This window comes from Neovison vison, chromosome X, assembly GCF_020171115.1.
Source record: "Neovison vison isolate M4711 chromosome X, ASM_NN_V1, whole genome shotgun sequence".
NCBI lineage: Eukaryota > Metazoa > Chordata > Mammalia > Carnivora > Mustelidae > Neogale > Neogale vison.
In genome coordinates, this window is record NC_058105.1 from 64,575,461 (window position 1) to 64,594,789 (window position 19,329).

Genomic DNA, 19,329 nt, shown 5'->3' on the forward strand with positions numbered 1-19,329 from the left:
AAAATAAACAACACCACAGAAATACAAATAGTTATACGAAAATATTATGAAAAATTATATGCCAACAAATTGGGCAATCTGGAAAAATGGATAAATTGTTAGAAACATATAAAGTACAAAAACTGAAACAAGAAGAAGTAGAAATTTTGAACACACTGACAACCAGCAAAGAAATTGAGTCAATAATCGAAAGTCTCCTAACAAACAAAAGTCCAGGGCCTAAAGGGACAAATCTATCAACATTTAAAGAAGAGTTAATATATTTTTTCAAACTGTTTCAAAAAATAGAAATGGAAAGAAAACTTTCAAACTCTTTCTATAAGGCCAACATTATCTTGATTCCAAAACTAGACAAAGACCCCACTAAAAAAGAGAATTACAGGCCAATATCTCAGATGAAGGGATGCAAAACTATCCATTACTTGCAAGTTTTTCAATTTGTGTTTAATTTTTTGTAGCAATCTTTTATAATCCTTTGCATTTCTGTATTGTAAGTCAGCACTTCTCTTTCATTTCTGATTTTATTTATTTTACTTGTCTCTGTTTTTTTTCTTGATGAGTTTGGTTAACATTTATTGATTTTGTTTATCTTTTCAAAGAACTCACTCTTTTTTTTTTTAAAGATTTTATTTATTTATTTGACAGAGACAGAGAGAGATAGAGGGAGATCACAAGTAGGCAGAGAGGCAGGCAGAGAGAGAAGGGGAAGCAGGCTCCCTGCTGAGCAGAGAGCCCGATGCAGGGCTCGATCCCAGGACCCTGAAATCATGACCTGAGCCAAAGGCAGAGGCTTAACCTACTGAGTCACCCAGGCGCCCCTCACTCTTTTATTTGTCTACTTTTTAATTCTCTATTTTGGTTAAAATCTTTATTATTTTCTTCCTTCTAATAACTTTGGGTTTTCTTTATTATTATTTTTCTATTTGCTTTAGGTATAAGCACAAGTTTAGAATGTTTATTTCAGATTTTCTATTTCTTGAGCTAGACTTGTATCACTATAAACTTTCATCTTAACTGTTTTTGCTGTGTCCCAAAGAATGTGAACCATTGTTTTTCCATTTTCATTGATCTCTGGGTATATTTTTTCCTCTTTGATTTCTTTTGACTTATTAGTTGTTTAGTACTATGTCATTTAGACTTCACGTGTTTGTGTTTTTTTTTAAATTAACATAGAATATATTTTTTGTCACAGAGGTATAGGTCTGTGAATCACCAGGCTTACACATTTCACAGCACTCACCATAACACATAGCCTCCCGATATCTGTAACTCAGCCACACTATCCTTACTTTCCCACCCCCCAATAATTCTGTTTGTTTCATGAGATTAAGAGTCTCTTATGGTTTGTGTCCCTCCCTATCCCATGTCGTTTCATTTTTTTCCCTCCCTACCTCCCATCACCCCCTGTCCTGCCTCTCAAATTCCTCATATCAGAGAGATCATATGATAATTATCTTTCTCTGATTGACTTATTTCACTTAGCATAATAACCTCTAGTACCATCCACTTCATTGCAAATGGCAAGATTTCATTTTTAATGGCTGCATAGTATTCCATTGAATATATACACCATTTCTTCTTTATTCATTCATCTGTTGATGGACATCTAGGATCTTTCCATAGTTTGGCTCTTATAGACATTGCTGCTATAAACATTTGGGTACATGTATTCCTTTGGATCACTACATTTTTATCTTTAGGGTAAATACCCAATAGTGCAATTGCTGGTTCATAGGGTATCTCTATTTTCAACTTTTTGAGGAACTTCCATACTGTTTTCCAGAGTGGTGGCATTACAGTTTCAGACTTCAAGCTCTATTACAAAGATGCAATCATCAAGACAGTATGGCACTGGCACAAAAGCAGATAAAGATCAATGGAACAGAGTAGAGAACCCAGAAATTGGCCCGAAACTCCACGGTCAACTAATGTTCAACAAAGCAGGAAAGAATGCCCAAAGGAAAAAGACAGTCTCTTCAACAAATGGTGTTGGGAAAATTGGACAGCCACATACAGAAGAATGAAACTGGAACATTTCCTTACACCATATACAAAAATAGACTCAAAATTGATGAAAGACATCAATGTGAGACAGGAATCCATAAAAATCATTGAGGAGAACACAGACAGCAACTCTTTGACCTCAGTCACAGTAACTTCTTCCTAGAAACATCACCAAAGGCAAGGGAAGCAAGGGCAAAAAATGAACTATTGAGACTTCATCAACATCAAAACTTTTGCACAGGGAAGGAAACAGTCACCAAACCAAAAGACAACTGACAGAATGGGAGAAGATATTCACAAATGATATTAAATAAAGCACTAATATCCATAATCTATAAAGAATTAATTAAACTCAACACTCACAGAACAAATAATCCAATCAAGAAATGGGCAGTCGGGGTGCCTTGCTGGCTCAGTCATTTAAGCGGTTGCCTTCTGCTGAGGTCATGATCCTGGGATCTTAGGTTCGAGCCACACATCAGGCTCCTTGCTCAGCAGAGAGCCTGCTTCCTCTCCCTCTGCCTGTGGCTCTGCCTACTTGTGCTCCCCCCTCTCTCTTTCAAATAAATAAATAAAAACTTTTTAAAAAGAGAAAGAAATGGATAGAAGACATGAACAGACATTTCTGCAAAGAAGACATCCAAATGGCCAACGGACACATGAAAAAGTGTTCAGTATCACTCGGCTTCAGGGGAATACAAATCAAAACCACAGTGAGATACCACCTCATACCAGTCAGAATGTTTGTGTGTTTTTTTTTCTTTTAAAAAAAATATATATGTACATATATAATTGCATCGCTGGGGTCTGAAAAAAATGCATGATACTATTTCAATTTTTTTAATTTATTGAAACCTTGTGTAGCCTAACATAATATAAATTAGATAATGTTCTATGTGCATTTCAAAATAATGTGTATTCTGCTGATAAGGGTTGAAATACTCTGTATATATATGTTAAATCCATCTGATCTAATGTGTCATTCAAAGTCACTGTTTCCTTATTGATCTGCCTGGATGATCTATCCATTGATGTAAGTTTGGTGTTAAAGAACCTTACTATTTTACATAACTATAAATTTCTTACTTAATGTCTGTTAATATTTGTTTTATATATTTAGGTGCTCCTATCTTTGATCAATAGGTATTTATAATTGTTATATTCTCTTGTTAAATTGATCTCCTTATTATTCTGTAATGACCTTCTTTGTCTCTTGCTACATCTCCTGTTTTAAAGTCTATTTTATCTGAAATAAGTATTGTTACCCAAATTTTAAAAAAATTCCATTTGCATGGAATATTTTTTTCATCCCGTTACTTTAGTTTGTTTGTGTCTTCAGGTCTGAAATGAGTCTCTTGTAAGTAGCATATAAATGAGTCTTCCTTTTTTGTTTTTAATTTTTTTTATTTTTTTTTACTATTTCATCACTCTATGTCTTTTGATTGGAGAATTAAGACCTTTTGAATTTAAAGTAATTATTGATACTTCTGGGAAGATGGTGGACTAAGAGCTAAACTCACCTCATCCTATGGACACACCTAGGTAACAGCCATATCAGTGCAATCAACCAAGAAAAATGACCCTCACAGTGGCAGAACAGACTTTCTAAGCTAAATGTAGTGAGGAGGCCACATTAAAACTAGTAGGATGGATAGAGACAGTTGGGGAACAAAGTCCTGGCAAGACTAACCACAAATGGGAGGGACACCACAAGCACAGAGAAGAGAGAGAGGCAGACCCACACCAGGCACTCCAGGCACGGGGACTTACACTGGAAAAACAAATGCCCATAATATTTGGCTTTGAAAACCAGGGGAGGCTTAATGCTGTGACTTTTTTACACGCAGCAGGCTTGCTTAACTCTGGGCATTTTGAAAATCAGTGGGCTTGGCTCTGGAAGAGTTGGAGGGCAATTGAAAACTGAGATCCTGCCCTTGAAGAGAGGGCATAACATGTAATCTTGTTGAGATACAGCAGAGAAGAAGTCATCGAAAAAGTGCCTGGGATATATGTGAAGGAGAGATATTTATTAAACTCTGTACTCATGCTAGAAGGGCAGGGATCTTTAAGTATTCTCACAAAAAATGTTAGAGCTGCCAAGCAGCATTCTCCTCCTCCCAGCCCCCACCCCAGACTAGATAACCCAACACCGGTGAGAACCAGCATCAACACTCCCCAACAAACTTGCTAATACAACACACATTGCTCCCGTGTTCTCTCATGGGTCCATTCCATTCAAGCCATGCCACTTAGTAGAAGACTTTCAAAAGTGGGTCGTGCCACATGCCATCCTGCAAGCAGCCCCAGCAGGGATGACCACTACTTTTAAGTGACTCCTGATCTGAGGAGATGGGGAGAAAACACAACACACACTATTTCAAGGGCAGCCCAAGAAAATGAACCTTACAACTGGCAGTGCAGGGAGAGTGCCCTGTAAATCAGTGAATCTGCAGTCCCAGCAGATAGACTTGGGCCAGGTGTCTAATTTTACTGCCATCCTTGCCCATCAACAAAAACCTCTCAGGGTGCCACACAAGTAGCATACAGTTCAGGGTCATCCCAGCAGATAAACTGGGGTCAGGAAATTAGTTTGTCTGCAAGCCCCACCCACCAACAAAAGCCTTTCCAGGGACAATGCATGGAGAATATTTTGCAGTTTGGTAACCAAACTGCAATTTGGTGCAACACAGACTGCGGGCAGGTATATTGTCTGACTCCTGACACTGTTCATCTACAAGTCCATGGCAGCCCCATACTGGCCCCTAATAGTATAGGGATCAAACCCTGTCCACAGGCAACATGGGCTATTGCAGCCAACTAAACTGAAGGTCAACAAAGTAAGATACAGGCAACTCACATAGGAGAAAACCCTGAAATGCTTGGTTGGGTGAACAGAGAAATTTCACTACAGGGCACCACAGAGAACCTCTTCTTTATAAAGCTACATTATTCAAGATCAGGAGACTAAATGACTTTCTAATACAGAGTTAGACAAAATGAGGAGACAGGAATATGTCTTACATGAATAACAGGATGAAATCACAGTAAAAGAGCTAAATGAAATAAATGGTGATAAGCAACAGGCCTGATAAAGAATTCAAAATAATTGTCATAAATATACATACTGGACTTGAGAAAGGAGTGAAGGATGTCAGCAAGACTTTCAACAAATAGACAGAAAAAAATTTTTTTATCAGAAAAGTATGGTACTGACACAAAAATAGATACATAGATCAATAAAAAGTAATAGAAGGTCCAGAAATTAACTGATAGTTTTATGGTTAATTAATTTCCAAAAAAGGAGGCAAGAATTTCAATGGAATAATGATAGTCTTTTCATCTAATGGTGCTGGGAAAATAGGACAGTTAAATGCAAAAGATTTGTGCTGGACCAGTTTCTTACACTATACAGAAAAAGAAACTCAAAATGGATTAAAGACCTAAATTTGATACATGAAAACATTAAATTCTTGTAAGAAAACATGAAGAAATTTCTTTGATACCAGTCATAGAAATATTTTCCTGGATAGGTCTCTTTTTTTTATAATACAATTTTTTAAATTTATTTATTTTTAGCATAACAGTATTCATTATTTTTTCACCACACCCAGTGCTCCATGCAATCCGTGCCCTCTATAATACCCACCACCTGGTAGCCCAACCTCCCACCCCCACCCCTGCCACTTCAAACCCCTCAGGTTGTTTGTCAGAGTCCATAGTCTCTCATTATTCACCTCCCCTTCCAATTTCTAACACCCCTTGTCCTCCATGATGTCTCTTCTAACAAGGGAGGCAAGCTTGAGAGGAATATGAATGCAGAGCAAGAGGACCCTAAGCTCACCTCATCCCATGAACACAATTAGATAACTAGCAAATCATCTTATATACCCCAAAATAGATCTGAGTACTGACATAATTAACTCCACAACTAAAGGGAGAGAAGCGATCACATCAAAGGAAACAGGAAGTGTGGAGACATCTTTTAGGGGAGAAACAGATCTCAGGTGCTGCAGAGAGGAGGGATCCTTGTTGCCAAGAAGGGCAAGGAAAAGAGGAGCACACATACAAGGAGAATGTTTCCCCAAATCCATTGGCTCAGAAAATGAGAGGAATTTAATTTCATGAGTTCTTACAACCAGTGTGGTTTAATGACTGGAGTTTTAAGGTCAGCGGGTTTGGCTGGGATGGAGCCCAAAGGGCACTGTCTTAACCTAGAGATAAAGCAGGCAAACAACCCAAAGGGGAAATGATCTAAAGAATGTCCAAGGCATACAGAGTGGAGATTATTTGCTCTTCTCAGGAGTAGTCCCTGAGAAACAGCATTCACAGAGACACCCCTTTTGGAGCTAAGAACCTGGCAAGTGTGATTTCTTTCCCCTGCCCCTCAGCATAAAAAGAGAGCCACCTGCAGGAAACAGTGCAGTGCCCATTCTGCCTGCATAATTTGCATACATCAAACCCCACCACCCTGCACTCTGCTGAAACTGCCCTTTTCAGCCATGCTTCTCTCAGTCCCAATGCAGTAGACTCCTACACCAGAAGACCAACACAAACCCCTGCTCATAGAATATATGAGTAAAGAATTCTGCAGGGCCTAAAAAGAGGTAGAGGTGGCAACAGTTCTCATTTCATAAGCAGACCAGGGCACACCTACTTAAAATTTGCCACATTCAAGCTAGGGACCAAAAAATGTCCACAGCAGGCAAGGAGAACCTGTGTAGACCACTGGCCTGAAGCATACAGAAAACAAAACACAACAGCAGAGTGCATGCAACACACACCAGAGACACTCCCTGACACTCCAGGCCATTGGTGTTACATGATCTCTTCTTCATAAGACCTTACTTTTAGGAGCAGGACACAGAGAAGAAGTCAGAGACTTAGATAAAATGAGAAGACAGAAGAACTTATCCCAAAATGAAAGAACAAGAGAAAGGCACAGCCAGAGATCTAAGTGAAACAGATATAAGTAATATGCTTGATGGAGAATTTAAAGCAATGTTCATAAGGATACTCACTGGGTTTGAGGAAAGATAGAAGACATCAGTGAGACCCTTATGACAGAAATGAAACAGTGAAAAAAGAATCAGAGAAGAAGAGTGCAATAGACAAGATTAGAAACATGTTTGATTCAATGAAGATCAGGCTGGAGGAAGCAGAGGAATTAAAAATGAACTAGAAGACAGAGTAATGGAAAGTAATCAAGCTGAACAAATGAGACAAAAAAGAATTGTTCAAAACAAGAATAGATTTAAAGAATTCAGTGACTCCATCAAGAACAATAACATTCACATTATAGGGATCCCAGAAGAAAGAGAAAAGGGGGCAGAACATCTACTTGAAGAAGTAATAGCTGAATACTTCTTTAATCTGAGGAAGGAAAAAGATATCTAAATCCTGGAGGCACAGAGATACCCCAACAAAATCAACACAAGGAGGTCAACTCCAAAACGCATAGTAATCTGAATGGCAAAAAGTAGCAATTAAGGAAAAAAATTTAAAATCAGCAAAAGAAAAGAAGACAGTTCCATACAAGGGGAATCCCATAAAGTATCAGCAGATTTTTCAACAGAAACTTTCCAAGCCAGAGAGTAGCATGATATAATCAAAATGCTGAAAATGAAAAAATTTGCAGCCAAGAATACTCTATTCAGCATGGCTCTCATTCAGAACAAAGGAAAGATATTTTCTCAGACAACAAAAACTAACAGAGTTCATAATCATTAAACCACCCCTACAAGAAATATTAAAGGGTACTTTTTGAGTGGATAGGAAAGACTATATTTGAAAGTATGAAACACAGAAACACAAAACCAATACAGAGAAACATTTCTGTAAAAAGTCAATGGATTCACAAAATAAAAGGATATAAAGTGTGACACTATTTACCTAAAATATGGGGGGTGGGGTATGAGTAAAGAATGGGCTCAAAATTAAGCAACCATTAAATTAATATAGACTTTATACATGCAATAGATACTATATATAAACCCAATGATGACCACAAATAAAAACCACTAATTTTCAGTATATCACTAAAGAAAACCAGCAAACTTTGAAGAAGAACAACAGAAGAAAGGATCAGAAGAAAAAAATAAAAAACTACAGAAACAACCACAAAAGTAATGACAAAATGGCAATGAGTACCTATCAATAATTATTTTGAATTTAAATGGAATAAAAGTTCTAATAAAAAGATATAGGGTAACAGAGTGGATATACAAAGAAGATCCATCTATATGCTGCCTACAAGAGAATCATTTCAGACCTAAAGATTCCAGCAGATTGTAAGTGAGGGGATAGAAAAATACTTATCATATAAATGGATGTCAAAAGAAAGCTGGAATAGAAAAATACATTTTAAAACAAAGTCTGTAAAAAGAGACAAAAAAGGACACTATATAATAATAAAGGGAAGAAAAAAAAGATATAATAATTGTAAATATTTTTGCACCCAACATAGGAGCACCCAAAACATGAAACAGTAAATAACAAACGTAAAGGAACTAATTGATAGTAATATAATAATAGGAGAGGAATTTGACATCCCACTTGCATGGAAGGACAGACCATCCAAAGAAAATCAACAAGGAAACAGTCACTCATTTGTTTGTTTGTTTAAGATTTTCTTTATTTGAGAGAAAGAAAGTGCAGCAGAGGGAGAAAGAGAAGCAAACTCTGGCCCTATGTAGGACTAGATCCCAGAGCCCTGGGATAATGAGCTGAGCTGAAGGCAGATGCTTAAATGATTGGGCCACCCAGGCACCCAGAAACAGTGACTCTGAATGACACAATAGACCAGATAGACTGAACAGATATATTCAGAACATTCCATAAAAAACAGCAGAATACACATTCTTTTCAAGTTCACAAGGAACATTCCCCACAGTAGACCACATATTAGACCACAAAACAAGCCTCAATTAATTCAAGAAGATTGAAGTCATACTAAGCAACTTTTCTGACCACTACCCTGTGAAACTAGAAGTTTACCACAAGATAAAACCTGGAAAGACCACAAATACATGGAGGTTAAGTAATATGTTACTAAACAGTGAATAAGGTCAACTGGGAAATCAAAGCAAATAAAAAATATGTGGGAAAAAAATGAAAACACAATGGTCCAAAACCTTTGGAATGAGGCAAAAGTAGTTGAGAGTGGAAGTTTAATAGCAATGAAGGCATCCTTCAAGAAGCGTGAAAAGTCCCAAAAAAAGAACCTAACCTTATACCTGAAGGAACTAGAAGAAAAACAAACAAAACCCAAAAATAGCAGAAGGAAGGAAGTAATAACAGAGGAGAAATAAATGATAGATGGACTAAAAAGTAATAGAACAGAACAATAACGCCAGGAGTTGATTCTTTGAAAATACCAAGAAGACTGATAAACCTCTAGCTAGACTCAGGAAAAAGAGAGAGAGAGAGAGAGAGAAAGGGCTTAAAAACAGAAAATCACAAGTGAAAGAGGAGAAATGACCAACACAGAAATGGAAACAATTATAAAAGAATATTATAAAAACTATATGCCAACAAATTATACAACATGTAAGAAATGGATAAATTCTTAGAAACAAAAAACCAACCCAAACTGAAGCAGGAACAAATAGAAAATTTGAACGAACTCAACACCACCAAGCAGACTGACTCAGTAACCAAAAAGCTCCCAAACAAAGGTCCAGGACCAGGAGACTACACAGGGAAGTTTCATCAAACATTTAAATAAGAGTTAATAACTATTCTTTTCAAAACTTAAAAAAAAAGGGAAAACTTCCAAATCGATTCTATGAGGCCAGCATTACCCTGATACCAAAATCTAATAAAGACAACACTAAAAAAAAAAGTGAACTACTGGCCAATATCTTTGATGAACATGATGCAAAAATCTTCAACAAAATACTAGCAAACTGAATCCAACAATACATTACAAAAATAATTCACCATCATTGAGCGGGATTTATTCTTGTGTTGCAAGATGGTGCAATATTCATAAATAAATCATTGTAATACATCACACCAACAAGAGAAAGGATAAGAAACATAGGATCATTTCAATAATGGTAGAAAAAACATTTGGCAAAGTACCACATCTATTCATATAAAAACACTCAAGTAGATTTAGAGGGACCATGCCTCAACATAATAAAGACCATATATGAAAACCCCATAGCTAATATCATCTTCAGTGGAAAAAACTGAGAGTTTTTCCTTTACAACCAGGAACATGCAGGGCTGTCCACTCTCACCACTATTATTTAACATAGAATTGGAATTCCTAGCCAGAGTAATCAGACAAGAAGAAGAAACAAAATGCATCCAAATCAGCAAGGAAGAAGTAAAACTTATACTATTTGCAAATAACATGATTCTATATATAGAAAACCTTAAAAAAAATTCCACCAAACAACTGCTAGAACTAATAAATTCAGTAAAGTCACAGGATGCAAAAACAATGGACAGAAAACTGCTGCATTTCTACACAAGAATGATGAAACAACAGAAAGAGAAATAAAGACAATTCCATTTATAATTTCACAAAATAAGATAGCTAAGGGTAAACCTAACCAAAGAAGTGAGAGAGCTGTACTCTGAAACCTATAAAACACTGATGAAAGAAATTGAACATGACATAAATAAATGGAAGGACATTCCATCCTCATGGATTGGAAGAACAAAAATTATTATAATGACTATACTACCCAAAACAATGTACATATTTAATGTATTCCCTATCAAAATGCCACCAGCATTTTTCACAGAACGAGCACAAACAATACAAAATTTGTATGGAACCACAAAAGATGCCAAATAGCCAATGCAATATTGAAAAAGGAAAGCAAAGCTGTGGCATCCATACTTCAGGTTATATTTCAAAGCCATAATCATCAAAATAGAATGGTAATGGAGTAAAAATAGACATATAGACCAATGGAAAAGAATAGAAAACCGAGAAATAAACCCACAAGCATGGCCAATTAATCTTGGACAAAGCAGGAAAGAATATATAATAAGAAAAAGACAGTCTCGGGTGCCTGGGTGGCTCAGTCAGTTAAATGTCTGCCTTTGGCTCAGGACATGATTGCAGAGCCCTGGGATTGAGTCCCACATTGGTCTCTCTGCTCCGCAGGGAGTCTGCTTCTCCCTCTGCCCCTCACTGCTCTCAGGCTCGCTCTCTCACTTTCTCTCTCAAATAAGTAAATAAAGTACTTAAAGTAGGAGAAGAATCCATGAAACAAGATGGGATAGGGAGGGAGACAAAACATAAGTGACTCTTAATCTCACGAAACAAACTGTGGGTTGCTGGGGGGAGGGGGGTTGGGAGAAGGGGCGTAAAAAAAAAAAGAAAAAAAATAGTAAAGAAAATGACAGTCTCTTCAACAAATGTTGCTGGGAAAACTACACATCTGCATGCAAAAGAAGGAACTTGACCATTTTCCTACACCATACACAAAAGTAAATTCAAAATGGATTAAAGATCTAAATTTGAAACCTGAAACCATAAAACTCCAAGAAGAGAGCACACACAGTAATTTCTCTGACATCAGCCATAGCAACTCCTTTCTAGATATGTCTCTCCAGGCAAGGGAAACAAAAGCAAAAATAGGCTATTGGCACTGTATTACAATGAAGAGCTTCTGCACAGTGAAGTAGGTAATCAAAAAAGCTAAAAGTCAACCTACTAAATGAGAGAAAATATTTGCAAATTTTCTCATAAAGGGTTAGTATCCAAAATGTATAAAGAACTGATACAACTCAACACTCAAAAAATAAATAATCCAGTTAAAAAATGGCCAGAAGACATGAACAGATATTTCTCCAAAGAAGACATCCAGATGGCCAAAAGACACATGAAAAGATGCTCAACATCACTCATTATTGGGGAAATGAAAATCCAGACTACAATGAGATTTCACCTCACACCTGTCAGAATAGATAAAATCAAAACTGCAAGAAACCACAAGTGCTGGTTAGGATGCCGAGTAAAAGGAATGCTTGTGCATTGTTCTTGGGAACACAAACTGGTGCATCCAGTTTGTTTGGATGTTTGGAAGATCCTCAAAAAGTTAAAAATAGAAGTACACTACCAATCCAGTAATTACACTACTGGGTACTTACCCCCAAAATAGAAAACACTAATTCAAAGGGATAGATGCACCTCTATGATTATAGCAGTAGTTTTTCTTTAATTTTTTAATTTTAATTATTTTTAATTAGCAGATGGTGTATTGCTAGCTTCAGAGTTAGAATTTAGTGATTCATCAGTTGCATGTAACACCCAGTGCTCATTACATCAAGTACCCTCCTTATTACCTCCATTATACCACATCTTCTTTATCCACCATCTGTTGATGGACATCAGTGCTCTTTCCATATTTTGGTTATTGTGAACATTGATACTATAAGCATTATGGTGCATGTGCATGTGCATTTGAATCACTATGTTTGTATCCTTTGGATAAATACCTAGTGGTGTAATCGCTGGCACAGTATTATTTACAATAGCCAAATTATGGAAGCAGCCCAAGTGTCCATTGATAAATGAATGGATAGGGAAGAAGTGACTAGATAGATAGATAGATAGATAGATAGATAGAAATAGATAGATGATAGAATGGAATATTATTCAGCCATCAAAAATAATGAAATCTTGCTGTTTCAATGACATGGGTAGAGTAGAGAATGCAATGCTAAGGAAAATAAGTTAGTCAGAGAATGACAAATACCATATGATTTATTGTATATGTGGAATTTAAGAAACAAAACAAAGGAGCAAGGAGAAAAAGAGAGAGGCAAACTGAGAAACAGACTCTTAACAACAGAGAACAAACTGATGATTACCAGGGGAGAAGTGGGTGGAAGGATGGGTTAAATAGGTGAGGAGCTAGATGCATTTATGGTGATGTACACTGGGTGATGTATGGAAATATTAAACACCCGATAGTACTGTACACTTGAAACTAATATAACACTGTATGTTAACTATATTGGAATTTTAAAAAATTAACTTTGGAACTCAGAGGGGAAAATTCATCATTTTGCAATATACATGTATTGAATTGAAACAAATATACTGTGTGTCATATATACCTCAATATAAATAAATCAATAAATAAATAATTAGAGGAAATTTTGACAAATTTCTTCACAAATCTTGTTTAATTGCTTCAAAAATTATGTAAGTAGTGCATCTTAAATTGTAAAGAATATAAAATATATTTTCACAGGATATATTTTGTAGTTACCTAAACTAAGCCTGCTTTATTTGGGCCTCATTTTCATGCCTTCATGGTAAGTGTATATGATAAATATGTCAAAAATGCAAAGTGTCTAAGTATTTTCACTTTTCCCCATTAATCTTTTCTATATATAACACATACCTTTTTGTTTAAGTATTGCTTGTATTTAGAAAACATTTTCTGTCCATTCTTGAAGTACAAGAAACAGCACTTTCAAAATGTTCTTTAACTTTTCTTGTCTTTAGTAATGAGCATATGGCCTTGTTTAGGACAAACTGAAGTTTCACATTAAGTATGTCTTGAATTTGTATGGGTCATGTCTATTATCTGCCAAGGCAACTAATTTCTGCTGCTTATAGTCATTCGTTTTTCTATGTGCAGATTCTCCAGCTGCTGGATTTCGGCTTTTAGTGATTATTTTGTTTTTGTCAACAAAGAAATTATCCCTTGTGTAAGTAGGCATTCTGTCCATTAGACTTAGAAATGAGGCAAGAAGTTAGTTTTGTCACTTCATATATTATTCCAGCATAGTTAAGGAGTCTGGCTAGCATTTACCAACACCTATGTTACAAATAACATGCCAGAACCCTTTAGGGGAATGAACCCACAGCTCCTTATTGTTCATACAACTAGAAGTATAAGCAGGTTAATTCTGTCATGTAACACTTCTGGGTATTTGCTGGGAATCCCATTGTTAAGGTAAGTAAACACACACACATACACATGATTACCTTACTAGGGAGCTTTATGATTAGCAATATCCCAGTTTCCACCTAAGTCTCCAATTCCCTTATTCCAGTGAACTCATGTTTTCAATGAAATGAAAAGTAGTTTCTTCTCATGAAAACATCAGGGGCCTCTGACCATAATGAGATTTATATGAGTCATTAAAACCTTTTACAAAGAAAGGAGCTCTGATAGACTACTGAGTCTTTTAAATCAGTCACAAGTCTCCTCGGGGTAAAAGATTCCACTAATCATCTACACTATTGACTTTCTAAAAAAAAAAGTCCCTCCCCAGAATTAATTGGAAGATTGGTTTGGTTTCTGATAAAACAATGATATTATACATAATTCTGATTCAACTGCCTAGGCAAATTAATAATCCATAACAGAAATAGGACAAATACTCTCAGGATTTAGGCACACTCTAAAGACTGACCCACGGACCCCCACTAGAAAATAACTAATGAGAGAGGTTCCAATGATGTCCTACTATCCTAGAGATCAGTGAATAGTAACAAAACTAGATAAATCAAGCGAGCAGAGGAACATATGCAAGGGGAAAAAATTTGGTTTCTAAGGTTGTTGGAATTCAGGAAAAATAAAGGCATGAATATAGGTGAGGAGCTTGAAATTTCTGAAAAGAAAAAGGATAGAAGAACTAGAAATGTGACCAGTGTTATTGAAAGAAGAAAGCAGGATATAGGAGTGTTCATAGTTTCTTCTAAGGGACTTCTGAAATATAATCTTGCTTTTGTTCATTCTTAACTTTTGTCTAGTGCCCACATAAACAAGGGAAAATGTAAGGTTGAAACACAATAAAAGTAATTGCTATCACTAATGCAATGTATATATTATTTGACAACCACTGTGCTAAGCATTTTAAAAATATTTTACTTATTTATTTGACAGAGAGATAGAAACAGAGAGCACAAGTAGGCAGAGCGGTAGACAGAGAGAGAGGGAGAAGCAGGCTCTCCACTGAGTAGGGAGCCTGATGCAGGGCTCAATCTTAGGACCCTGGGATCATGACCTGAGCCAAAGGCAGCTGCCTCACTGACTGAGCCACCCAGACACCACTGTCCTAAGCATTTTTAAGAATATATTTTCTCAGGGTGGCTGGGTGGCTCAGTTGGTTAAGCATCAAACTCTTGATTTTGGCTCAGATCATAATCTCAGAGTTGTGAGACTGAGCCCCAATGTCAGTCTCTGTTCTGAACATGGAGCCTGCTTGAGATTCTCTCTCTCCCTCTCCCTCTGCCCCTTCTCTCTATATATCCATGTCTATATCTATATATTGCATTTTATATTATATATTTTTCTCATCTAATTCTCAAAACAGCCCTAGGAGGTAGGATTATTATCATGTCCATTTTACTTATAAGAAAACACAGATTTAGAGAGAATAAGCAATTTGTCCAAAGTCACACAGTAAATAAATGGTGGAACCATGATTCTAGTCCAGATAGTCTTACTATAGAGCTTCTCATCCATGCTCATCAGTCCTGCACTATCTGAAAGAGACACATTGAGAAAGTCCAAAAAAAGCTTAACAAGTTGGGACTAAAAATCAGAAAGAAGATTGAATACAAATGGAAATTATAGAGAACCCATCAGTTGGAGGCAGTCTTTTGTGTACACAGATTAAGGAAACTTCCATTGCATGCAGGGAAAAAAGAACCTTCTCAAACAGAAATCATATCATTAGCAAGTTACTCTTTTGACTTAGAACTTGAATCTTTGAGAAAATGTAAATTTATCCTAGAAGAGACAGTGCAGCAAGACTTTCCCCTTAGTCACATTTCAGTGCACATCTGTTTATTAGAGTTTTTGTAAAAAGTCTTGATAATGGAATAGGAGAATGTGGAGAGTATGAGATCACTGTGGTCTGAAAGTAAAAGCTGAACTGAGAGCCAACTGTGTTGTTTTTATAAGTTGGCCAAGGGCCCACCTCAGAAAAAGTGAAGAGATAGAATCTGGTACATTACAGTTCAGCCATGAACATCAATCTTTGTTAAAGCAGGAAGTTTTGGCAAAGAATAAAATTATGTGAAGCTGATGAGAGATGTTGACAGAGATTCAGACATATGCTAGGTCAATTGTCTTTAAAGAAGGAGGTGCAAAGTCTTACTTATAGCTTCCCCAGAACCTAAGAGGAAGGAAAATAAATCCATAGCTTTAAAAAGAGAGGAAAGTGGTGGCAAGGTATGTAACCAGATTGCAAGTGTTACAGGGAAATGTTTTCTACATTAATCTATTTTTTATCTTTTTTCCTAGAAAAAGAAAGCATAGATCTGCATGTGAAAAAATGGAAAAATCCAGGTTAACTGCTTAGTCATTTGCTTGTTCCCCAAAATCCAAAGCTGCAGTTTTGCAGGATGGATAGCTTACCTTTATTGTATCAACCTTCTTAGTTTAGCACATGAATAGCTACCACAGCTGGAAAACATTAGTGTTTTCCAAGTCAACAATTTTCCATAAGACAGGGAGAAAAGAATTTTCAGTGTTTGTTGTGACACATGAAAATTGGAGTCTTAAAACTTGCTTAGAAATGAGAAAGAAAAAATGTTGATGTGTTATAACAAGAGCAATTATTGCTGGACCATATTGGCAACAGAACCAAGAAGAGAGCAACTTCAGATTCATGGGTAACTTGCTGTAAAGGGACATTGAAAGCCTAATGGTTTTTAAATGAGACCTATTATGCTGAGTAAAATAAATCAAGCAGAGAGAGTCAATTATCATATGATTTCATTTATTTGTGGAGCATAAGGAATAACACAGAGGACATTGGGAGAAGGAGAGGAGAAGTGAGCTGGGGGAAATCAGAGGGAGAGACAAACCATGAGAGATTGTGAACTCTGAGAAACAAACTGAGGGTTTTGGAGGAGGAGGGGTGGGGGGGTGCATGAGCCTGGTGGCTGGTATTATGGAGGGCACATATTGTATGGAGCACTGGGTGTGGGGCATAAACAATGAATCTTTAACACTGAAAATAAATAAGTAAATAAATAAATAAAACTAAAAAAAAAATAGACCTAAAATTTGGTTTCGTTTGAAGAGTATATATTAGTCATTAGATCTTTATCATTAGTCATTAGATCATATATAAGTCATTTATTATTAGTCATTAGATCATATATAAGTCATTAGATCTTTCACTTCATTGATGCCTGCTGTTCTGCTCAGACGTTTGCATGTATCATCAGGGCAATTACTCTGTCCAGGACAAGTCCTCTGCTACCTTGTGGAAGTCAGCCAAATTTTATGTCCGCACTTTTGAGTTTTCCTTTCTGGGTTCTTTTTCTTATTTTTTTACTGTCGTCCATTTGTGCTTGCTTTAATCCTACACAAATCAGGGTTGAGACTTGTTCCTGTGAACAGCTGCATGTTAAATGTCTTTTCATTCAACATTTAGTCAACAGTACCTTCTTCAAAGAGAAAGAGACTTATTATGATCAGGATGGTGAAATAATCCAGACCTTAATTTTACTTTTCAGTAGTATATAGTCAATAATAATTGCATTTCATTGCATTTGCCTCTAAAATCTGGCATTCTGGCATAATTTCATGGTTTCATTCAAAACACTGTAAAAAAGGGAACCCTAACAAGGTGTTCTATTCTTTGCACATCTCATTATAGATGGAAGGTCAAAAAGGTCAAATTAAACATTTTCATTTTATGCTTTTTCAGGCTTTGTTGAAATGTTTGCTGAGGCATTATTACTGAAAGTATGTGTAATGATGATTAATTATATTCTGCAGCTTGGAAAAATCACTTCAGTGAAGCCCAGCTCTGATCAGAACACAATGGGGAATTCTAAACACTTTCCCCCTTTACTAGGAAATGGTAAAATAAAACTTAAAAATTATTGGCTAATGAGATCATGCAGAAAGAATTTATTGAGCACGTACTGTGTGCCAGGTATGGAGTTAAAGTGAGTTTCAAACAAGAACACAAAGCAAGATGCACATTTGGGTTTTTTGGGCAATGCTTCATTATGCCTTTACTGAGGGAACAACAAAGTAAAATCTATGATCTAAAACTAAACCTGACCAAATGGGACACATTTGTGTTCAGAGAACTGCTTAACCTAAGAAGCTGCTATTTCAAACATGTTATTTCCCTTTTGGGGGCACTGGACTGTATCCTAAACATTGAAGGGTTGATTAGATACTTTACAGAGGCCCTTTCAGCTCCAAAAGTTTCTGTTCTACGGTATTGGAGAGTTACATTCTGTAAGTGCCTACACAAGCCATAAGGCATGTGGTGTTTAAGAGAGTAACAACTAGCTTTCATCACTCACAATGTTTCTTCTTGCTTTGTGCTGGTAAAATATGTTTTCATGATTAACTATATTGACATGGAAAAATACCACAAGGCCCCAAGTTTCAACATTTTCAATGAAACCTTTAATTTTGTCTTATATAATCATTTAATAAACCCAGTTGCATGAACAATTCAAGAAACCATTTATCATTTGTACCTTGTCAAATATACTAATTGAAAGTGGAGCAATGACTGGGAATGAGATTTAGTTTTAGCAAATCACATAGACTATGATCAAAGTGGGAATTACAGGTCATAACTACATAATGTAGGAGACATTGCTCCTACCTCTAATTATGATGCAAGTTTTCAGAAATAACTACTTGATTTTCTCTATGTGACAAATAGTCATTGCTTTTAATAAGTAAGTTCTTTCCTCCCAAGTGTTGATTACTTTTTAAAAATGACCCTTACCCATACACTTGGGGAAAAATGGTGAAATTATTGCCAAAATCGCAGCTTATGTATTTAAAACCCTATGGTGGAAATTTTGACAAATAAAATTAAAGTCAATTTTATTGGTCAAATGACCAATAAATTTGATCAAAGATTGGACTATTCAAATGACATATAAAATTGAAGTCATTATGGTATAAAGGAAACAATGGATAACATGAAACAGGGAGAAATAAAAAAAAATACACTGTGTGAGAGAATTAGGATAAAAAAGATCTTTATAGACAGACACTGAGTAAAATCTAATATAAGAGAATTTAATGTAAAATGCTGCACATGAGCACCGAGAGCGAACTACACATGAATAGGATTAAGGAAGGCTTGGCTTAGTAGATATATATCTATATATCTATATCTGTAGATATAGATATTGCTACTATGTATATATATGTGTATGCATGTGTATGTATGTATATAGTTATATAGGTATATATATGTATATGTGTGTAAATATATATATACATATATATATCTTATTTTTCAGTTACTATAAAATATGTAAAAACTGTAAAATATGATTCATCAAAATGTGCCCCCCAAAAATGAGTGGGATCTTAGTCTGCACTGAGAAGAGTTTACATA